General features: G+C 42.9%; 1 protein-coding gene across 1 annotated transcript in view; it reads right to left on the reverse strand.

Moving 5' to 3' along the window:
• Positions 1-25456, reverse strand: part of maml3 (mastermind-like transcriptional coactivator 3) — a 121492-nt gene that overhangs the window by 60641 nt on the left and 35395 nt on the right.

Consider the following 25456-nt stretch of genomic DNA (forward strand, 5'->3'; position numbering starts at 1 on the left):
CTTTTCTCTCTACACGCATCGACAAGAGTCTATAGAATACAAGGGTTGTGCTGAATATCAAAATATCACCAAGACAAATTGTACATTCTGTTCAAATTGAAATAATGATCAGACCAGTTCTCACACAGAGCATATGCATGCATACATTGTATCGGCACAAAGTAAAACTAGGGGCAATGCAATGAGCAACCTCCTCGGAGCAGGCTGGACTCGAGGTTTTCAAAGAAGGGAGCAAAGATCAAAGAATGTTCAGTCTGTAGTACGCTCCCCATCATTAGCATCAGCCAACGGGCAGCCCAGTCTAAACACACACCCCAGTCTTAGCCTCACTGTAGGCAGCTAGCGTACAGTCCGCTAAACTTCACAGTCTCACTGCCTCTGTCAAGGCACAGACGAGATAACGACAGGGTGCTAACGAACGCTGGCTGGCTGGCAGTTAAGGTAATCACTGTCATAGACCGGGGTTAAAGAGGAGAGGCGGTGTAGAGGGACAGCAGACAGAAACTCAAGACAAAGCAAATGAGTAGGGGCAGAAAGTAGAGAAAGTGCCAACACAAGAAAGGTAAATGATCTCCTTTTATCAACAGGTGTTTACCATAAAAAAAAGTACCAATTTGATAAACCAGCGGTCTTACATTGGAGTGCCGATATGAAACAGAGTCTAGAAAACCAATATATAAGTGGGCTAGCTTTACCATTCGCTATCTATTGTGTTCAATTGATGATACAGGGCTTGCGGTTCAAAGCCCAGCTGAAACTATGAAGCATGGCAAAGGGACTCCAAATTGGCAGAAAAATGTGTAACAATAAATCTGGGGTGTTAGGAAGGTCTGGAGGAGTTCTGTCCCCCAACAACTTTTCCAATGGAGTTTTCAACAACAAGAGCTGCACTTTCAAGCTTGGCGAAAAGGTAACTTTTGGTTGCAACGGATCATAAATTCTGAATTATTTATTGCGGGAAAAAAATATATGTAGAAAGACCACATCTATTGAAAACCAAATAGTGCCTAAACACAGTATTTCGTTATTTGATACCCAGTGTGCCAACTTATCAGGTTATTATTAATTGAAACATTAGCTAGTGAGGACAAAACACTATAGCGGGGTCTAAGAGGACTTGGCACAGAAATTGAGTGAGATCGCGTAAAATATCTGAGTAACTTATAATCTTTGTGTCTGGCAATCAGAGAAATGTATGTATCAAAAGTAGGCACACTTTAGTATTCAGACTTATGGTATAGAAAGTAGGAGGCTGGAGAAGACAATGGGAATCTACAAAAGCTAAACTGTGATAAAATGATAGGGAAAGTGCATAAAATGTACCTTTCTATGCAATTTAATAAACTCTCAATCTCAATGTTACTCTTTACTCCAGTTAATTTCAAACCTTAATGAAGTTGGCAGAGAAAGTAGATGCTGTTAAAATGACGAATGGGAAGCAGGGACCTCATTTATGAAAAGCTCCCAGGGTGTGCATTTTGTGCTCCGACCCAAATCCAAGTGTGGGATTCTTTCAAAAAGACGAGCCATGTGGTAACGGCAACTTCATTGTACAAAGAATGGATGCTACAGTTCTTTTAGTATTAACATTTTATTATTTCATCTATTGTTTTATATATAACCCCTATATAATATTCTTAAGGGCTGACAAAGAGCTTTTGACATTAGATACTTACTTAATTTAATTGATAATTGTGTCTATATAGTACACATTGTTTGATGCTAATGTCTTTCTAAAGGAAGTACATTTAAATAAATTAGCAAGAGCATGTAATGAAATGTACAATGTAAACAAAAGGAGATCAAATACGTTGCATAATATAATAAAAATGTGATTCTATGTAATTCTTCAGTCAATTTACGCACACACATTTGCACAATTGCAAACATTGATTAGAGCAGTTACACACTGTGTGTATATCCTGCAGATCTACATTTCAGATTCAACAGACTTCTGTAAAGCTCAGGAGCAGGAAAATATTTTATAAAATGACTGTGGTCGCATGTGAAAGTGTCAAACACACACAAAGGGAGCACCACTGGTACATGTATGTTTGCAAATGTACGCTTAGCTCTTTGTTATTCAGATGGAACAACAGACAAAATATATTCAGATTGTATTCTGACCCTGAGGTGGACCCACTCAAGCTAGCACACACACATATGCACACACATACGCACACACACACACACATATATGCACACACATACGCACACACACATATGCACACACACACCACAAAAATATCATTTTTTTGTACCTTCTTGGTTAACTGGTGTGTGTATATGTGGGGTGGGGCTGTCAGGTTTCCCCTCTGTTCACCACTATGACTGACAGTCAGCCTAATTATATTTATGGCATGATAAACATCATTAGTATTGACAGCCCAAACTACACTGTGTGTGTGTGTGTGTGTGTGTGTGTGTGGCCATTAGGAGGAACAACTGAGGAAAACACACATCTCCACTGTCACGACACAGCTCCTTCAACTGTGTGTTTGTGTGTGTGGTCCTGCAATCAATGGGTTTAAATTATTCAGGTCTCCTGTATGCGCCTTTGGTTTGGTGTGTGTAACAGTGTCTGTGCATGCATGCATGTGTGTGTGTGTGTGTATGTATGTGTGTGTTACAGGCTTTCCCTAAATGCCAGTGACTCATGTTGATAATAACAGACTCGCCTTTCAAAGCCCACCTATAAAAACTCCCATAATTATGCAGGTGGTGACACACACACACACACACACACACACACACACACACACACACACACACACACACACACACACACACACCACACACACACACACACACACACACACACACACACACACACACAACACACACACACACACACACACACACACACACACACACACACACACACACACACACACACACACACACACACACACACACACACACACACACACACACAGATACTATTGTTCTGTACGACTAACAGCTGGGCATATTATTGATAATATATCATTATCGTGTTATAAGACTATATCTTGTCTTATATTTTGGATATCGTGATATTATCTTTAACTAGTGTGAAGGGCTGTATTATAGTAAAAATGATTACATTTTTCTAAATTAAACAGATTGTTCTAGCCGTTCTAATTTCTGCCTTTATCCACTTTATCATTATTTTACTAACTTTTTTTTCAATTTTCTGTATTTTTTCCCATCTTAACAAGGACATCAAATGCTAATTTGCCGGTTCATATTTGTGCCTCTACTGTGACATGTTTACATGCGTTAATGTTCAAAAAGTCAGCTCTGATTGGTTAGCTGGCCGGCTGATACATTTTGTGGAAGCACCAACCTTACAATGTCGTCTCAACATGGATAATAAAAAAAGAATTTGATATATTACTTTTTTTAATGTTGCCCAGCCCTACTATAAGTCATCATGTTCTAGCCTGAGGGAACAAACAAGAATAATAAAACTGTCAAACACTCTATAACTGCGTTACATTAATCATGTGTTTCTTTAAGCACAATTAGCAACCCTAATTACGGCTTTAAATTCCAGCAATAATACCTGCCATGCTCCCACAATGTGTCTAATTGTTTGATAATCACTGCAATAGAATACCTGGATGCAGAGGAAACGAGTGTTTGTGTGAAATGAGAACGAAGATACGGAAAGTCAGAGACAAAGAATTTTCAAGTAGTTTCATCAAGTGCTTAGCGGGAGCGCGGGGGAAAAGAGCATCGTGAGAAAAAAGGATGTTAAAAGAGCAGAGAAGAGAGTGGCGCTTGTTTTCTCCTCCTGCGTCTCCCTCTGTATTCTTTGACACAAACACCTGCTGACTGCTCTCTGTCGGCTCCCCCCGCAGACAGGGAGAGAATGACAAAGATACAGAGGGACAAAGGTAAGAGAGACACACACACGCATGAGGAGGAGGAGGAGGACTCATTTGTCAGGCAGATGGTCTTTTTCCTTTGAGTGGAGGAGCAACCAGAACATGAAGATGAAGAGGAGGAGAGAGGCTGAGGCAGAGAAGAGGTAGAGAGGGAGGGAGGAGGGGGAGATAGGTGGCTTGATGGAAAGGCATAGCGCGCCAAATGACAGCGGGGAGCAAACGATGAGAGGGTGATCAGAGAGGGAGGGAGAGAGATGGAACCACTAAGGTGCTGTTGTTATAGCAACCTGCTGCTCTGGTGCTTTGTGCGCTGCATCCTCCTTCCTCCTCCTTCCTACTCCTCCTTCCTCGAGATCGCTCACTTACTCCCTCTCTTTAAAGGTTGAGCATCATATTCAATTCTCAACATTTAAAAAAAACATGTTGAGACACTTCCAAATGATGGGCTTTTTTCCTACATGTTTACCAGAAGGTGTACAGCTACAACAACATGCTCTGCTCCTGATATCTATCACAGGAAGTTGTTGTAAACCCAATCCAAAGTCGCACAGAAAATGCATCTTCTTTGAAAATAGGATGCAGGCTGTGCAGCGCTTCTACGCAAAACCATCTCTCCTTTCTTTCTCCCACACTTCCATATCATCTCCTCCACCTGTTCTCTACTGCAGGGGACAGACCTGCCAATGCAACACACACGCAAACACACACCGAGTGGCTGTAGAGTGGTGCAGGAATGAGTCCGAAATTGGTAATGAGTTATCGTTTTAGCACTGCTAGGTTTATTCGTTTTGGAGTGAATGTTTTTTTTGACGAGTTTGTGGTTAAATGCCCAAAATAAGCTCTATGGTAAAAACAAGTTTACAAGATGATGACGTTTCGTATACAACGTTAAATAGTAAATATCCCACTGGTGAATGTCGGTTGCTTACCAGTGACAAAAAAAGACGACTAAACTCCATCCCACAGAACATGAGTCAGCCTTTAGCTTATCAGTGGTTACGTGAAGTCTATTTACTTCTGCCGATTGCATTTACGCTTCAATTATTATAATGTGGTGTTATTATGATCCTGCTTAACAAAACGTGTAAGTATCACAAGGGTGTGTTTGCCACAGATCTATTTTTTTTAAACCTATATATGTATGCCATTTTTATGCATTTTCTTTGTTGAGAAAAGGAGCTGGTTTTTAGTAAGCCTCTGATGGTTGGTCAGAAACAAAAATGTAAAAGCTTTTAGCTACAAACAGCAGAAATCCTTTCAGATACACTTTGATCCCAGATCAGAAAGGCGCAAACAGAGCTTTAATGCTTGCAGTAACAACTGACCTATCCACTATCCAAGGAAAGTGGAGGAATACTTAACCCACAACATGATCACTACATCAATTAGTCACGAGATCTAAAAGTTGAAGAAAACGTTCAAAATGAGAATGTTTACGGGATTATGTCAAAAACACTGTGGCAAGGGGTAAACAAATGGTCAATTTCCGGGTGGAGTATTCCTTTAAGAGAACCCCTTTGCAGATACGGGTGATTCAAACTTTGCCCCCAAAGAGTACATATGAGATTGATCCGTCAAAGAGAATGTATCATTATCTACATGTGTGAACAAATAACAGAACATACATACATTTGCTTGCTAGCATGACTAATATGGAGTCAATATAATCAGGAAGCAGAGGCGCACAAATATGAGTCATAATTGTCGAAATTTCATTTGGTATTCCCTGGTGCAGGCCAGTGTGTGTGTGTGTGTGTGTGTGTGTGTGTGTGTGTGTGTGTGTGTGTGTGTGTGTGTGTGTGTGGCCTAGCATTACTATACTTGTGCGGACCTGAATCTGTTTACACAGTCACGTGTGGGGACTCGCCTCCCTTATGGGGACAACATGGAGGTCCCCATAAGGTTAAGGTTAGGATAAGTCTCCAGGAAATGCATGTAAGTCAATGTAATGTCCCCTGAAGTGATGTATACATGGCGTGTGTGTGTGTGTGTGTGTGTGTGTGTGTGTGTGTGTGTCCACTAGACTGTGAAATGAGTCAATTAAATCAAAAAGGGCTTTAATAAGTAAATGTGTGTGTGTGTAACTGATGTTTACGGGATTATGTCAAAAACACTGTGGCATGTATCCAGATATTTTAAAGCAAAAACTGCCTGCCAATGATGCGGTTAAGTTGCAGGGTCTTTAACATGTGACCACAAGTCCATCTTTACGAACTGACAACTTTCTCAGGCTGGCTTCGGGAAATTACTCAAGGTGTGCAGCAAAAACAGTGCCAACTTTTTAGGAAGATCAAATTGAATGTATTTGTATTGAGGTGTTATTGTACCCGATAATGGGTAGGCAAACACTGTTTTCTACATTTTCATTACTACTCATGTCATTTCAGTGGAGAGAACTCGGAGGATCTGAGCACAGATCAAGAAATAAAACAGGTCTGTCCTTCATCTCAAGGGCACTGTTCAAGCACACGTCAGCAAACACCCGTACTGCCGGAGTGTCCTTGAGCAAGTACATGAAAATCATCAGGAATGTTTTTTCTTTGTCCGACCCTGACGTAAAGGCTCTGTCACTTGGATATGTTATGTAACTCACTTAACTTACGCATGTATCCCGAACCACAATCTTTTACTAAACAAGTAGTTTTGTAACCTAAACCGAAGGGACACCTTGGAGTTCCCAGTGCAATAAAAAAGTAACACCAATTGACACCAAGGGTCTGTATGCAAAGGGTGGGGAACAGGTTGAGCCAGCTGTTGTTAGCTTAGCTTAACTTAGCATAGCAAAGAAACAGGAAACAAGGCAACAGTTCGCATCTGTCTTTTTCTTCTTCTTCAATGACAGCGGTAAGTAAACTCTGTTGGTTTCTTAGGCCTAGGCTCCACGGGAACGAAAACGGGTCGAATCCGCATATTTCTCTTGCGTATAGCCCCTTTAAGCTAGACGACGCCGTAACGGAACGGTAGAAACGACAACGGGTCCAAAGGTGGATAGATCTGGGAACGGAGCGCTCTGGGGGGTCCAACGGGGCCGTGTGGTAGCCTATACGGTCATCCGTTTCTGATAATGACGACGCAATAGCCCCGCCTCTCCCCGCCTCTGCTGCTCACCCCCGCAAAAGTACACTGCACACTGAATTCAGATTATTTATCTTTCTCTCGATATGGACATAAACGCGAGTGAAGTCTAATCTGACAGGACGGAGACACGCAGCTCCTCCCGCTGTGATGCAGCGGGAGCAAAACACACACTTCAAGTCAGATCATCACCCTTAGCTATTTTAATTACCTCTCAAACTACCTAAACTAGTTATAAATATGTTCATTTTTACTGTCGAGTCATCATTACTGGATCAGCTGCTGCATGAGACAGACACTGACGCTGTGAGAAGAGAGGAAAAAGAGACAGGCTCTGTATATTTTATGATTATATATGATTATATCGTCGTTATTCATTTGTTTTAAAGCTCAATAAATAACAATGAAGACCTTTGACCGGCACTTTTATAATTTTGTCCGGAAGATTTAAACTTTAACACACGTTGACCGGCGAAAAACTCTGCCCGGTTCCGTCGGCCCCCACCAAGGAGAATAAACAGAAGTGCAGCCATGACAACCATTCTTCTTCGCTGCTTTTGTGGAGGAAGTTGCTGCTTTTGTGGAGGAAGTTACAGCGCCACGTACAGGTTCGGCATATGTACTGCAGCTTTTCCAGCGGTTGGAGCTAAACGGAGCTGTCTCGTGTAGCTTGACACAATCCGGTGTATATTGCGTGTGGGCGGAAACTTTTTGGCGTTTGCGTTTGCGTTACTCCTATGCGTTTTGCCGTATGCGTTCCCGTGGAGCCACAATGTCACAAATTCATATTAATTCACTTTGATTATTGCACGATTTTGGTATTTGTATATTATTTCTCAATGCTAGTCTTTTAACAAACACACACACAAACAGTGGGAAGTTTCCCTGACCACATCCCCGAACATTGGGCAATAGATGGACAGAACACACAAACAAAAGAGTCTGTGGGATTGAAGGACAGAAAGCAGCAAGTGACAAGAGGAAGGTACAAACAAAATAACAATTTGGCTGCCATCCCAGATGTGTGTGTGTGTGTGTGTGTGTGTGTGTGTTTGAGAAAGCGCCTGCCAGTCTGCCTTCTGTACACAGGAGGCCTGTACACCGCTGATTTGAAAACACATGTAATTCTAATCTTCAAAACAATACTTGTTGACTTAAATTCAACTTTATTCCAAATCTGTAGATTAATCGAAATTTCATGTGCAGTTGGTAAGTTAGTTAGTTAGTAAGCAAGTTATGCGTCTTTATGGATAAGCCAAAAATAAAACTATGACACCTTAAATATAGGGATTTTTTAACAGTTTCTTTAAAGCTGCATGTCCTGTTAAATTGTTACTGACTGGAGCTTGAACGCACCGTAATGCAACTCTATGAAGCCTCCTTTCACAGCCTGTGAATGTAAAGCTAACTAGCTCTCCTCTCCACAGAATAGGATTGCCTTGCATTTTATCACAGTACAGCTCTTTGTCATATATATCGTATATGATTTGTGTGTGTGTGTGTGTGTGTGTGTGTGTGTGTGTGTGTGTGTGTGTGTGTGTGGTAAGACATAAAGTGAAGGTGTGCACATGTCATCAGCAGTTTCAAACCTGCTGACCTGACAGAAAGTCGTAGTGGTCACAGAAAACCATCACTTTTCCCTCCCCATTTACCCCCATCCATCTCGGACCCCCCCGCCCCACTCAATGACAAAGACCTTGGTGTGTGTTCGTGTGTGTGAGAGAGGATAAAATTACTAAAAAGGCAGTAGTCCAAGCAGCGGTGCGTGCTAACAGACAGATTTACAAACCATTAGCATTAAACGCACAACTAATTATCATCAAAGTCGAGGACTGTGTGTGTGTGTGTGCGCACGTGCGTGCGTGTGTGTATATCTCTGCATGTGTGTATGTCTGAGTGTGTTCCTGTTTATATTTTCCAGATAAAGTGTAAGTAAGAAAAAGGGCAAGCAAAGAGAGAAAGAAAATGAGGGGACGAGAGAGGGGAAACTGTGTGTGTGTGTGTGTGTGTGTGTGTGTGTGTGTGTGTGTGTGTGTGTGTGTGTGTGTGTGGTTCCTGGCTGAGCAGCTCCTCTCTATTTATAGAGCTGCGGCTCCTTCCTGTTTCTGGAGCTGTACCATCACGCCAAGAGGGGGTGGGGGGTGAGAGTGAGAGAGAAAGAGAGTGAGAGAGAGAGAGAGAGAGGGTGGATCTGTTGATTTACTAAAGACTCAAACACGACCAGTCTCCCCTCCCACACACCCACTCACACTTCTCTCTCTCTCTCTTTCTCCCCCCCCCTCCACATCCATTATTTCCCCCCCCTCCCTCTCTTACTCAACAACATGGGCTCTGCCGGCAGCTTCAATAAAACTCCACAGCAGAGAGGGAGAAGAAGGAACAGGGGAGAGAAACAGAACTTAACAGCACTAAAGGAAGATTTGTGGGATATTTCTGTATCTCATGGTGTTGCACAACGGGACACTAATGTATAAATAATAAACGTTTGCTGACATTAAATAACAGAGCAAACGGCAACAGCTCATGACGTATTACATAATAATATAATAATAATAATATAATAATAATATTGGGAGGGATGAAACCCTCTTTAATGGTCACACATGCAGAGCACACAGCACACAGTGACATGTGTTCTCTGCTTTTAACCCATCCTAGTACCAGGAGTCTAGTACTAGGAGAAGTGGGCAGCTATTGTACAGCGCCCGGGGAGCCTTTAAGAACGCATGTGGGATCTGTGTGATTGAAACCCTTTCATTGTTTTTCTGGTTTGTTTTATTCTCTGGAACTCACAACACAAAAAGTAGATGTTCCCTTTCCTGTAGTGTGTTATATAGGTTTGTGTGCATGTAAATGTTCTGCAAAGGCTAAAATCCCAAAATTACTTCCAGAGGGAGTTTCTCTCCCACACACTCCCCCCATGCTTGAAACGCCTCCATTGGACTCCTTTGCTTACTTCCTCAACATAATGACATCACTATGTAACACTTGTGCTTCTATTGGCTAGCACTGCAACACATTGTATGTGATTGGCTAAGGGGCGGGACATCTCTAAGCAGTTGACCAATCACAACAGAGTCCGATGCAATTTTTTGCGCTCTCTTTAAAAACAAAACAAATGTGTGTGAACAATTTCTTTATAACAAAATAGCTCAACTCTAAAAAAGTTAATTCACTATAGGCGCTTTCACACCGCAGTACTTTTCCCACTTTAGTTCCGATATAGTTCCGAAATGTTGCGTTCACACCCAAAAAATCCGGAACTAAAATTAGTTCATCAGAACCTTTTTACCCCCTTTTCCGTCCCTGCTAGAGAGCAGGGACTTTCATGGGAGAAAAAGGTTCCTATGTCTGATTGGCTGGGCGGAATGCAAACCACGCCCCGTAAAACACCCAAAACATTTTGTGAAGCCGCCATTTTATTATCCTTGCATTAGCATTATTAGCATTAGCATTAGCCCAGCGCACAAACGCAGAGAGACTAACTTATGGCAACACAAAAGAAAACATGGGAGCGGTGGAGATGAGGTGTCGGCGTTCTGGCGATTTACTCGGAAGGCTTCAGTAGACGCTGCTGGGAGTCCCAGCAGCTTCTACTGAAGCCAGTCCCCAACTCCGGGGACTTCCGGCCGGGGACTTCGGGTGGCAGTATACGCCGTGAAGCTGTTTGCGGCCTGCCAGTAAACCCAAAGCAGAATCTATCTCAACAAAGCGATGAATCTGTCCGCAAAGCAGCTGCTCTTACTTGCTGTTTGGCAGGAGACCATTTAGCGCGTTCACACCGGAGTACTTTTCCCACAATAGTTCATCAGAACTACGATATATTTGCGTTCACACCAAAAAGCCCCAGGAACTAAATTAGTTCAAATTAGTTCATCTGACCCGCTTTACAGTCCCTGCTCGAGAGCAGGGACTAACGTGGGAGAAAAAAGTTCATACGTCTGATTGGCTGTGCTTTATGCAAACAACGCCCGTTTGACTCTGAATTTTTTTTTTTAAGCGGCCATTGTATTTGCTTGCTTTGGGCAGCGCACCCGAAGAGATTACTTTTGTGAAAGCAGTTATTATAGCAACACTAAATAAATCATCGGAGCGGTGGAGTGATGAGGATGTGTCGGCGCTTCTGGCGATTTACTCGGAGGACGCGATCCAGAAGCTTCTACTGAAGGCAATGTCCGTGGTTCAGTAAAGTTAGCAGACCTGGAAAACCGTCCGCAGCGCAGTCATGCCTGGAAGGTAAAATAAACTACATGCAATGCATTGTTTTAATCTGCACAATACTTGTCTCAGATATACTTGTATTTGCTCGGTAGATCGAGTTAGCAATGCTAGGTTGAATTGGGTAACACTGTTAGCAGGCCGGAACCGAGCTAGCTAATAACATCTAGCTAGCTCGCTAGCTATTCTCGGCCGCTATAAAAACGTTTTGACTCGTGAATAAGTGTGCAATGTTCTGTAATTTGCTTCACTAACTCATGGCACTAATCGTGTGTTTCAGGCGAGGTGTTTCTCTCTGGATTGGAAACTAGTTCGCTTTCCCCTCCGGGATAAAACTATAATATAACGTTAGCAATTAGCATGCTAGCTGGACATAATGCTACCTCTAACAATACATTGTAGTTGCTATCATTTCAAGTCATTTGCAACATTCATTCTACATGTTAACGGTAAAAGCTTAAACAGTTGATTACCTGCATGCCACAAAGACTGATGTTCTAATATTTTTGCACATTTAAATAAAAATGTAATTGAAATTCAATTTATTTTTCCTTTTTTTTTATTGATTGTTATAATTGTACTCAGCCATGTTATGTTAGATGTCAATCCACTTACACTGTAACTACTCTGGCCTTGAAATAAGGTTACACATCTAACTGATGTCCACTAATCCCTATAAAACAAAGTTCAAGCATACATTAAGCACAAAACAATAAATAAGGGCACTTTGATATTTATTTTTTATTTGATCCTATCTTATCTTCTACTTTACACCTGCATTTTGTACACTGTCCCTGCCTGCACCATGTCCAATGGTGTCTCTGTTGACACCCTACTAGGCAATTAAACTGATCTTGTATCTTGCTTATTTCTCCTTAGGAAAGCGGGCACGGGATGACAGCTTCCTTGACACCATCATGGCGATGGAGGACCGCCGTGCCATGGTCAGCAAGGAGAATGAGGACCTGCGTGCCAAGGAGATGCACGACGAACGGCTGCTGCATTCACACAAGGCCCAGGAACCGGACGACCAGCTGCTCATGGTGATGCCGCGCCATGCTGACTCGGCTGCGCGCCAGGTGGAGCAACAAAATACCTTTCAGGCTGGGCTTCTGGCAGTGCAAAGCGAGCTGATTAAATCCAAATTAAGAAAAACTTGTCGTCGTTGATAAACTGTACAATGACTTGTTGGGAGGCGTCTGGTGCAGTGGTCTGGTGCGTTGGTGTTCGGATCAGGGGAGCACAGGTTCAAACCCCACTGCAGTCAGCATGTCGTTGTGTCCCTGGGCAAGACACTTCACCCCAAATTGCCTACACCAGAGGCCTGTACTACGAAGCTGGATTTTCGCTTAGCCGGCTAACTTCAGGGAAATCTCGGGCTTTCCGGTCCTACGACGCTGGTTCTCTTTTAGCAGGCTAGATTTCCATGGTAACTTATGCTGAGCGGCAAACCTGCTCCGGAGCAGGTTAGGTGGCAGGCTAAGAGATCAACTCAGTGAAAGCACCGCCTGCTGACCAATCAGAGCTCCGTGTGCGGAGTTTAAAGCGATCAATTCATATTACAGGATAGAGGAAATACAGAAAAACTGCCGTTGCAGGAAAGACGGCCGCCCAAAATCAACTGACTGTGTGAACGTGAAAATTAATAGAATATCCCCTCCCATCTTCAGAGCAATCTGACTATTATAACATTAGCGTTAAGAAAGCTTACTTAAATATCTGCCACGACATAAGTAACCGGATCAGAGTAACATTAAGTACAGTCTGCGGCACTGTGAGTGCAGACGTCGATGTGTCCCATTATCATTCATATCATATCACATCATAATGTATCATATATTTCCTTATTTGAGTCAGCTTCTTGAGCCGTTTCTGGCCGTGCAACACTTACAGTGTCACATACTGTATGCAGAAGTATTATTTTAAGCAACACATTAAGTTGACGAAACACTTGAGTCAAATTCTCCTAATTAAAGTCAGATCCACTCGTGTCTTGGACGGGGCAGTGATTTCATAAACCTGTTAATGTACGCATTCAAACACTTTTTCTTTTACCAGCTGTATTCACCTTGCAGGTGCAGCTATGTGGCTTTTATCCTGGATAAAGTGTTTAAGTCATGGATGTTTAAAGTTTAACTTCTTCATATTTGACTAATATTAAAGTTCACTTTTCATTCAGGAAGTATGACGCTGCGCTGTCAGTACGCTTGTCCGTGTTTGAGATTGGTCGAATGCTCCAAATACCACCCCTTTCATGTGAACGCGCACCTAACTAGATAGGACACGGCTGGCTTGAGCGATCCACTTGATAACCAGCGTCGTAGTACAGTTTAGCCAGAGCGCGTATGTTTTGGATTGGGCCAACCGGCTAACTCAAACATATCCAGGTTAGGTTGAACCAGCTTCGTAGTACAGGCCTCTGGGACAGTTCATTTTGTATTATTGTGATTATACATATATATATATATATATATATATATATATATATATATATGATTATTCTGATACCATCATGTTTCATCGGTTATAAACTGGCGAAGCTTTATTTATTGTGGCTTTCAAAAAGATAATTTCATTGTATTTCAAAATGGCGTCCAACACAAGCACTATTTATTTATAGAAAGAGAAATGGTTAAGTTTGTTATTGCCAGTGTTGTGAGTTCAATATGTTTAATTAATTATAGTAAGGGAACATCTTAGGAGTTAGTGTAGTGAGTTTCAGAGCAGTGTAATAATTATTTGACCTAAAACTAAATGTTTTTATGAACATGACATGGGGATTTGCTAACTTTTGATTTCCCCCATGTTACACGACACAAATGGAGGCCACTATGGGCCACAACTAACACGTAGGTTTCTGTAGGGTTCATGGCAGACGGATGCAGTTGCTCTCAGGAGGATATATAATAAAGGTGTGTTAGCTGCTGAGCCTATTTAGTGTGCATACGACACACCTGGCACAGTTTATTCATTTCACACGTAGCGTAGCGCGTGCATGTCGTCGTCCAATCCTTTTGTAAATCCTTCTTAACCGCCTTCGCTTCCGAATCAGCATTGCTATTGCATTTGACTGGTCGACGATCTGTATTTGTGTTTGCTTAAATAACTCAGACGAAGCTCATGTCTGAGGTCGGAAGGTAAACAGACGCCATATACAGCAGGTGGGCGCGGCAGTATACGCGGGAGGTTTTTCTTCTTCTTTTTCTCTCGGTTTTTTGGCGGATTACAACTTTAAGGTGCATACCGCCACCTACTGTACTCGCCGTGAAGTTGTTTGCGGCCTGCCAGTAAACCCAAAGCAGAAGAAGAAGTGACGTCAGCGGTTCATTTGCCTAATCCACCCCCAGGAACTCATTTGTGTGTGAACGCGATCTGCTTTAGTTCATGAGAACTAAAAGAGTTCTCATGAACTAAAGTTCTCATGAACTATTGTGGGAAAAATACTTGGTGTGAACGCGCCTATAAACATAGCAAAATAAATTGCCAACATTTTCCAAAAATGCAGTTTGTCCAATTGCCCAAACCAAATGGAAACGTGCATAATTCACATTTCTTTGTTGCCGCATTTCCACATTTGCTTGAATTTAATAACAACTGTGCCACCTCCATGACAACTAAGAACATATCTGATGATGAAACCATAGAAGTGCAGTTCAAGGCTCCATAAGACACACAAAACCTACTTCAGGTTAGAATTCATATGTAAAACAAGTCTAGCTGCTTGTGACGCAAGAACAACAAATGTATTCTTGACCAAACCAACTTAAACCTTGGGAGTTTAATTGTATAAAATGAAGCAACAAGTGTCAAATATTGTATACATTTATGAAAAAAATGTGTTATCCAGTATAATATCCAGTTGTTGATACATTTAAATGAAAACATCTGGAGCCTGAATCTTGGTGTTGAGGGGAACTTGTTGAGTTCATCTGATTTGGCTGCGGGGAAAATTCTTTAACAATAAAGTTCCAAAAATGTAATTGGAAAACCTTGTAGACACTGTATATAAAAAAGAAAATAGATTTAGGGCTTAAAATCTCGATCAGGACATGCTGCTTATGAGTTTCTCTGATCTGTTGGAGACTTTGGAAGGAGGCCAGTAATTGTTCCAAAGCCCTATTACACTGTCAATATCACAGTAAAGCAATGAAATATGTATTCTATTACCAACAGAGGCCAATGTTCCCGCTGTAGATATGAAATAAAGACGACTACAACACAAGAGGAAAAGAAGGAGTGAAGAGAGGACTCCTGGCTTCATGGCCAGATGGTCACCAGGAGGGGTCTGACAGCTGTGTGTGTGTGTGTGTGTGTGTGTGTGTGTGTGTGTGTGTGTGTGTGTGTGTCTTTGTGGAAGTGTGCGAGCAAGATACAGAGAGAGATAGGGACAGATTGTGTCTAACACCTGTCCTCCCTGGACACAACAACAAAAGAAAAAGAAAAAAGGCAGGCCAAGATCAACGTGGGCTACATCAAACACACTCGGTGCAAGAAATAATAAAAGGTGTGAAAAAAAAAGTACAGCAGAGAAAGTATTCGGCGGAACATTTACGGAAGGATTAACACCGGTGTGTCATCATATGGAGCCATTTCACATGTGGAGTAAGACATCGGAAGCCAATAGTTTGTGTGTAATATTAGTCTTAGATTAGAGTATTACCGTCTACTGTATTTGTTTCACAGGGGCTCCTCTGATTGGCTATGTTAGCAATGTGCCACAGAAGACCACATCCGATTGGCTGCAGTCGGCTCCCGCCTCTGCCTGAGCCTGTCGTGAGGGCAGAGGGGTGCACACGCACACACACTCGCAGATTTATGGATGCTCAGTAGCAGGAACGACAGTTTCTAACCCCCCTCCCTCCTTTTTTTTTTTTCACCAGTTTTCCCTCTATACACTGTTGCCTCTGAGCCGAGGGGGGAGAAAGAGAGCTCCAGCGAGGGAGAGAGGCTGCTATGGTAACAGATCACTGTGGCAGCGAGTAGAGGGGCCCTGATGGCTACTTGGCAGCAACGGCAGAATCTCGCTGGCTGCACACACGCGTCGGTGTGAATGAGTGTGTGGTAAATGTGTGTTGTTGACCGGGAGACATGCTGAAAGGGGAAGTGTGTGTTTGCATGTGTGTGTGTGAGCCTCTCTGGGAGGAATGAACCCATTGAGCTGGTGTGTGTGTGCTCCAGATGTCCTCAGTCGTGCAGATCGATGGCCACACGAGAGGACATCCCACTGAGTTGAGTCACGACACCCGTCTCCTTACCCCTCTCTGCTCTGCCTCCATTTCTTCCTCTATTAAAAGATGTTTTAATAACCAAACACCTTCCTGTGGATTGACCAATCTAGCTTTATTATTTTGCAACGATGAGACAGCTGCAGGATGTTGTCGGAACAAAATAATGTTATTCCAGCTCTCCCTTCCCTGGCTGCCTTCACTCTCTCCTCCTCTCTCTAATTTTTTTTCTGCGAGCATAACTAGGTCATGCAGTAGTAGACTGCTGTTGCCTCGCCACTGTGCAATTCTTTGAATGTGTGTGTTTACACAGCCTAAACACACATTTCAACTAGACCTGGAAAGAACAAAGTCCAATCGAGTGTGCGTGACTTCAGGAAACAAATAATCTATGTCTCTTAGAGAGGACCTGTTGTGCTCATTTTCAGGTTCATATCAGTATGTAGTGTCTCTCCTGTGACATGTCTCCATGCTTTGATGTTCAAAAAGCTCTTTATTGTTCTCACACTGCCTGTGCTGCAGCACCTCTTTTCACCCTCTGTCTGAAACCAGAGCCCAGTCTGCTCTGATTGGTTAGCAGGCCGGCTCTGTTGTGATTGGTCAACCGCTTAGAGATCCCGCCACTTAGCAAATCATGTACAATGTGTTGGAGCGCTAACCATTAGAAGTGTGAGTGTTTTACTTAGTGATGTCACTATGTTACGGAAGTAAACAAAGGAGTCCAATGGAGGAATTTCAGGCAGGGGGGGGGGACTTTGGGATTTTAGCTAGGGATGCACCGATGCTACATTTCTTGGCCGATGCCGTTGTTAAGAATAACAATTTGGCCGATGCCGATGTTTTAATGTAATTTATTTCCACTGTTGTTATTCCACTTTCTGCCAGGAAAAACAAATAATGTTCCTCGCAAAATGGTTTCAGTTTCAAAGGCTGAGCAAGTTCGTTGTTATAACATCATAGTACGCTGTTTAGAAAGTACGCAGCAGATCACCTGCAGCTCTGCCCGCTGTGAGGGGACCGGTGAGCGGAGCAAAACACACACTAAGAGTTAGACCTATCACACTTGGCTATTTTATCTACCTCTGAATCTACCTAAACTAGTTATAAATATATGTATTCTTTACTGTCGGATTAGCGAGCTGCATGAGACGGATACGGACCGGCTGTCAGGAGAGAGAGAGAGAGGGAGGGAGAGAGAGAGAGGGAGAGAGAGAGAGAGAGAGAGAGGAAAATAGAGCGCTCCGTTCCGTGTCAACGGAACACTTTTTGCAAACTGCAAATCGCGGATCTCTGGGTGAAACAGTGAAATAGTCCCACACTGCCGACATGTTGTTTTTTTGTTTTCTTTAGTTGATGTTTTTTTTAATAACGAACTACGGGTGCCGCAGATGTTATGACGGAATGCGAGAAAAATCTGAAGTACCGACACATATGTTTTGCTTGCCAGTAGTAGAGTATAGTAAGAATCTAACCACCCAGAGTAGCCTTTATGTACAGGTTAATGCATCCACACTACACATCCTTGGTGCTCTCACTAAGGGATTTCACTTACTGTGTGTAGTTGAATTAGTCAAGTGTGCAGACTGGCATCCAACTGACACTCTGTTACTTTTGCGACACCTGTAAGAATGACTAATACATTTTGGGATGAATTAGGGCTGCACGATAATAAATAACAAATCGCCATTTTCTTTGACAGATATTGTAATTGAAATATGATTCACGATATTGAATAGATTGGTCATTTTTGCATCATGATTATTCTTATTATATTCAATGATATATTCAAAATGATCATGGTGTGTTTGTATTATAATTATTAAAAACATTTTGGGTAATAATGTCATACAATAAGCAATAGACATTGAAAAAATGAACCACTATTATCATTTTTGCATCATCACTGACGGTCTGTTAACTTTCAAAATGCAGCTCTTTTGTACATTGTAGGATTGTCAATAGAAATAAATGTGCATTGCTTAGACACTTGTTAAATTGTGGGTTTTTTTGAGGGCTCTAAATACATTAGACACCTGAATAAAATGGCAGTAAATGTAGTGATAAATAGGGAGTGATTGAGGGCACAGCCTTAGTCACGGAACTCTAAAAAACAATCACAGACAGAATCAATGGAACAGCTGAGTGGGTGAGCAGGGCCTTCAACACTGTAAAGAACGAGTACTTTTGATAGTCACGTACATTTATCTAACCGCTTCTGCACAGTGGGCCTATCTCTTCACTATACATTCTATAATTTAAGTTTAGATACATTGCCTCTAATTAGCCATTATGGTATCGCTGCTGTGTAAAGTGTGTATAGATGCGTGTTTGTGTGTGTTTGTTCACCACTCTTCCTCTGGGTACAAATCACGAGGGGAGCCAGAAGATAGAAAGACTAATCTATCAAGACTTCTACAATACGCCTCCCTATCCATCTCTGCCTCTCCATCTCTCTCACTCTTTCATCCCGTTGATCCCATCTCATGGCAGAGTGATCTTCATTTAATGCAACAACCCCTCTGTGGTGTGGTGTTTGTTACTATGTGTTTGTTACTATGTGTTTGTATGTGTGTGGCCAACAAATCCAACACACTCCCTTCCTAAACTTTATTTCATTAAATCTTTCATAACCTCCCTACTCCTGTCTTTTTCACTATATCTCCCCTCCTACCTGTTTCCCTCCCTGCATCCCCCTCCGGTTCTCCCTTCCTGCATCCTCTCTCTCTCATCCGTGCAGAGCAGGCAGACCCATCATTACCCAGCATGCAAGTATTGATCCGCTGTCCCAGAGTGCATGTGTTATTTTAAGATGCTCAGACCTGCAATCAGTGTGTTAATGATAGTTATCGCCAAAGCGACAAGCTCTGTGTGGTTATTCCAGGCCTGTGGACACACACACACACACACACACACACACACACACACACACACACACACACACACACACACACACACACACACACACACACACACACACACACACACACACACACACACACACACACACACACACACACACACACACACACACACACACACACACACACACACACACACACACACACACACACACACACACACACACACACACACACACACACACACACACACACACACACACACACACACACACACACACACACACACACACACACACACACACACACACACACACACACACACACACACACACACACACACACACAGTGTGTGTGTTGCTCTGGGGCTCATTGGGTCAAATCTGCAGTGAGGATACTTCCTGCTGTCTGTCATAAAACACACCAGAGCTGCTGCAGGTGAGTGTGTGTGTGTGGGTATACAACACAGGTATACATGCTGGCTGCAACATCCACAAACATACAGTATCCTCATAGGAGAGTTTGTATGGTATGTTATGAAAATAAGTGTTGTAGTTTTACGTGTAGTCCTACAAATGTCCAGCAACACGAGTAGTAAGTACTTTGGGTTCAAATATGTTTGTTTTTACATAAAAAATCTTGTTTAGATGCTTTTATCCAAAACAACTCACTTGTACTTCCTGTAACATAGTGACACCACTATGCAACACATGTCATGTGCTTCTTTGTACGTGATAGGCAGGACATCTCTGAGCATTTCACCAATCACAACAGAGTCGGCCAGCTAACCAATCAGAGCAGACTGGGCTCTGGTTTCAGACAGAGGGTGAAAAGAGGTGCTGCAGCACAGGCAGAATGAGGAAAATATAGAGCTTTTTGAACATTAAAGCATGGAGACATGTCACAGTAGAGACACTACATACTAATATGAACCTGAAAATGAACCCTTTGGGTCACCCGACTTCCTTGGATGCAACCCTGAACCTGCTCGCTGTATATTGCCTAACTCTCCATAATGTTTCCAATTGCACACAACATCTTATGGGGTGGATGTAGGGATGCAGTCAAAGAGACCAGGTGATGTTGTCCGTGTCCATGAACACCATGGCTATGAAGATATTAAACAGTCTGATATTAGATATTTAGGGATTGCACCCAGCCTGTTTAGATCATCTTTTTTCAATCTTGAACTGACCTAGACATAAATAACAGCTGAGTGTGTTTGTGTGTAGTAAGGCCCTGTGTGTGTTTGTGTGTAGTAAGGCCCTGTGTGTGTTTGTGTGCTCACTGCTGCACATCGGCCAAAGAGAAGTGAGGCTGTTTAGCTGAGGCTTTGACTCGCTCTGGACAAATGATTTCTGCATTTTCCCAAAACATGGCTATTTCAAATTCCCATCAACGTACGGTAACCTAGCCGCTGCGCCCAAAGACACACACACACACACACTTCTTCATGCACGCACAAACACATGCAGATACAATTCATCTTGATATATTACAGGATGCAGGTGCTGCACCCCCACCACACTATCCTTTCCTGAAGCAAATCCATATTTTCGCATACACACAAATGTGCCACACACACATTGCTTTGCCAGTATGGATAAGCCCTATTTGGCAGTGTTGAGGAAGATGCATTTCAGAGGTAAATGACATCATTACCATATAAATGACTTTCAGCCAAACACATCTGCTAATGTATGTGTGCGCGCACACACACACACACACACACACACACACACACACACACACACACACACACACACACACACACACACACACACACACACACACACACACACACACACACACACACACACACACACACACACACACACACACACACACACACACACACACACACACACACACACACACACACACACACACACACACACACACACACACACACACACACACACACACACACACACACACACACACACACACACACACACACACACACACACACACACACACACACACACACACACACACACACACACACACACACACACACACACACACACACACACACACACACACACACACAACCATGCAAATCACACACACCGCACAATTAAAAAATGACGGGGTTTGGAGCCCGCAGGATGGAGGCCAAGCCAGAGCTATTGGAGTAACAGCAATGCACCACATAGCATACAGCATGCTAGTGAATTGAAATCCAGTTACTCTTTATGACCACTTCAAATAATGAGTGTTGCTTTAATGCTCACTCATGTGTAGAAAGCTTAATTTGCGCAGAGAGGCTGAGTGTAAATATATGTTCTTTGGCGCCTTAGCATTCAGATGTATTTTAATCACATTCACACCTTTGAGTTTCCCTGGATAACACGTCTATTTACTACCGGCCACTACTTATCTTCAAGCTGGTACTTGCTATTTCATTTGTGTATTTTGTTACAATGGAGGTTGTTATTTCGCTTTCTCTTCTATCTCTTATTCAGCTGCAGTGCCTACACAAGTTGCTGTAACCACTGTATGAATTACATCATGGCTGAAACCTGGGAGACAATTTTCTGCTCAATATTGTCTGCCAAATGACGTCAGTCACCACATATAGGAGGTTTTTTTATCGGTCTTTTTAGCAATGCTTTCGTAAGAACAGGTACCGCAGAATTCCCAGGAACAATACAGAAAATGGTAGATCTAGGGGAAACATTTCCTCTACAATTTATTTTGTATATTCTGTCAAAAGGTTTAACTTCTTGACAAGATACTAACCACTAATTACATTGGAGAGCCAAAGCTGGGCCTCAACAATCATATGGCCGTCCTTTAGAAGTAATGGACTACGTACTTCCCAAAGTATGCGTACAAGGGTTGGTTGAGTTAAAGTGGACCTATCATGCTATATTTTAATAATATAGTGTAGGACCATACCTATATAAGGCATATTTATACTTTTTTTTCTTTTTCAAAATACCAAACAGATCATGCATTTTAGCCATGCCTCATTTTGCTCAATTTGACATTTTTAGCTCTGTTTTTGCAAGGGCAGATTCTGTGAGAACAGCACCATCTACAGGCCTGGCATATGTACTACAGCGTCTCCAGCGCTTTCGAACGGCAATGGCCGTGGCGGTCTCCTCCTGATTGGTGGAGTTGGCCCAATAGCCGTGGCGCCACCGTCCTGACGTCAGGACAGTGTTCAAATCTGGATCAGTTTTTATCAGATCCGTTGCAGCCCCTTTTTTTAGAGATTTGGGTATGGAGGAAAATAGAGAGGGTTGTGTTTTCTGACACTTGGTGAGTTCCCTGGAACACCGGGGACACATATTCATGTATAAAAGACGTACACAAGTGCATTTTGCATGATAGGTCCCCTTTAACTTTTAAGCTGCATTCACGTAAAACACGGTAAAGCATCTGTAGGCTGTTGTTGGCGTTGTGTTTCTATGGAGAGCAGTGTCGCCCGTCTATAAGCAGAAGCACAGTGCTCGGAGTCGCACTGCTCGAAATTGTCGCCAAGCACTGCGCTCAAAGTTAAAATGATTTCGACTTTGACCTTCTTTACCGCTGACCTTTCACTGCCCAACCAAGCAGATGACAGATGTATGTAATCAAGCTAGCATGGAGGTAACCATGGACACAAAACGTAACTATCTGTTTTCACAGAAAGGCACTGCGCCCAACCTCACGGAGTAGTAGCAATTCGCATATCATGAGATTGCAGCTCAAGGGTTCGAAAAGTTAGAGTTTTTTGGAAGTAGGTTGTTTGATTTACTTATACATAGTCATGAGTTGCTGGTCAACTGTTGGTGAATCCCAGCATCAAAGCAATACAATACATATGTTAGAGTGTACCAACAACCAACAGTCTCTTAGAAACCAGCAATTAGACCCATCCCACAGTTGTTGTTTTTTACTAACTAAGTACAATTACTGTACTTAAGAACAATTTCGAGGTTCCTCACAATATTTAAATTACTTAATACAAAAATGTTCAACTCATTAATTTAAATATGTTATTATTGGGATACCCTCCTAGCAGTTTTTAAAACTCATCACCAGCTGCAAAATTAAAGTGATGCACACGTTCATGCATCATAGTTATAATCCAAAAATCTTAAATTAAAATCTAATTCAGAAATTCTGCATGAGAAGTTCTTCTGCTATGTTCTTATGCTAATACTTTAGTTCTTTTATTTGAGTAAGATTTGGAATGCAGGACTTATTACTTGTAACAGAGTAGATACAGAAACTAACTTCTCAAAAACTCTTCTTCTGTGGTGTCTTTATTTTCCCAGCTGTGCTGCCCCTAGTGGTGAATAAAAAGGAGCCCCATCTGTCCAGAAGGGCAGAGTATTGGGTGGACAGAATGTTTTCCCATACAGTATGGTTCTAACAAAGAGCTGTGCGACCTTTCCCCAGATACAGTACCTTGCAATGTGTGAGAGGATCCTAAGTGACGGCTACAAAAGGGAGCAGAGGGGTTTTGGTGTGACACGAGACAACACTGTGATAGAAGCGCGCTACAGAAGCTTTGCAGATGGCGGCTGGCTGTGTGTAGTGGGCACTAACATTAAGCTGGCACCGGAGACACTTTCTCATGCAGCAAAAAGACAAGAGGAGGCAGGTAGGCGACGCTGACTGCAGCAAAGCCGTGATGGCCGTTATTGTCCTCAAGACTAGGACGGCTTTTATCTGCTCTCCAGGCTCACAAAGAGGGAGAGAGAAAGAGGGGAGGGGGGGGGGGGCGTAAAGAGAGAGAGCACACAGACTGCCTGCGGCTCGCTTTCAACATCTCAATGACTACACACACACACTCCCTCTCGCTTTCTCTTTTTCACCATGTTCTCCTCACTGGTCCTCCCCTCCCTCCCTATCTGTAATTCTGCCTTTTTCTCCTCCTACTCGCTCTCTATCCCCTCATGCCCCCAGGCCATAAACATCCGCATGTCACACACATGCCATGAAACACACGCACACACACACACAGCTGCACACAGACACACACACACACACCACGAACACTGAGGAACACCAGCGTTAGGCTTTGTTCCAAAGCACTGGTTCCGGGGTCCTGAGGAAGCATTCATGCAAAAAAAATGAAGTGTGTGTCTTCACGCACATACACACTCTTACCCCCCCTACCGCTGCCCAACCGCCCTCCCACCCAGACTGTCGCTTCTTAACACCATCACTTATTCATGCGAGTGAACATTAGAACAGGACTCTCCCTCTCTCTCTGTATCTGTCGCTGCATCTCTCTACAGTGTGTTTGTTTATCAGAGAAGGGAGTGCATAATAACATGGTGTGTGTGTGTGTGTGTGTGTGTGTGTGTGTGTGTGTGTGTGTGTGTGTGTGTGTGTGTGTGTGTGTGTGTGTGTGATTGGGGTGTGAATGTAGGAGATTTATATCCACAACAGCCAGTTTACTTGCCGTTTACTCGCCGATGTGTGTGTACATATGTGCGGTGTCTGAAAGAAAGAAAGAGAATGAGTGTGTGTGTTTAAGAGAAATAGAGGCAGAGGAGGAAACAGGAAGTTATTAATTATTTTAGCTCCTATTAGGAGGAACGCGTCGAGTCGATACCCCTGGAGACATGTCATGAACGCCTCTTATTGTTCTTGAGCTGACATACGACGCTACTCTCCTCCTACCCCCCCTCCATCCATCCTTCTCTCCCTGTCACATGTACTTTTTCCCTCTCTCCTCCCTTCACTCTCACGTCCTCCCTCTCGTTCAATCCCGGTTGTGACATGCACATCTCTCCTCCTGCATCCCTTCGCTTGCCTTTTTTTTTGTTGCCGTTCCTCCAGCACCACCTGTGTCAACCTTTTTTTGTCCTAATTTCCCCCTTTCTGCGGTCTTTTTCTTACCTCTTATCATTCTTCCCTCCTTTTTACCCCTCTGACATTGCCACCCTACCTCACGCTCTACATCCGACTGCTATCCAGCGCCTCCTTTCATTTCTATGATACATTTGACTTCATCTTCACCCACACAGACAAAGCTCACTCATCTCTGTTGAACTGTCACACTGTTTCTTATGTGTGTGTGTGTCTGCCGTCGGGAGAACAACTGGAAGCTCACAGCCTGCCTCGGCTCCGAAGCCGCCTCTGCTTTTATCCCCAGCTCAGTCGCAGTGACTAGAGCCCGCCCACAACCCACTAAAGCAGCCAATGAGGAGACGGCAGGCCACTTCCTCATTTCAAACAGCATGTGGTTTAAAGAGGCATT

Source organism: Trematomus bernacchii, unplaced genomic scaffold (assembly GCF_902827165.1).
Source record: "Trematomus bernacchii unplaced genomic scaffold, fTreBer1.1, whole genome shotgun sequence".
Lineage (NCBI taxonomy): Eukaryota > Metazoa > Chordata > Actinopteri > Perciformes > Nototheniidae > Trematomus > Trematomus bernacchii.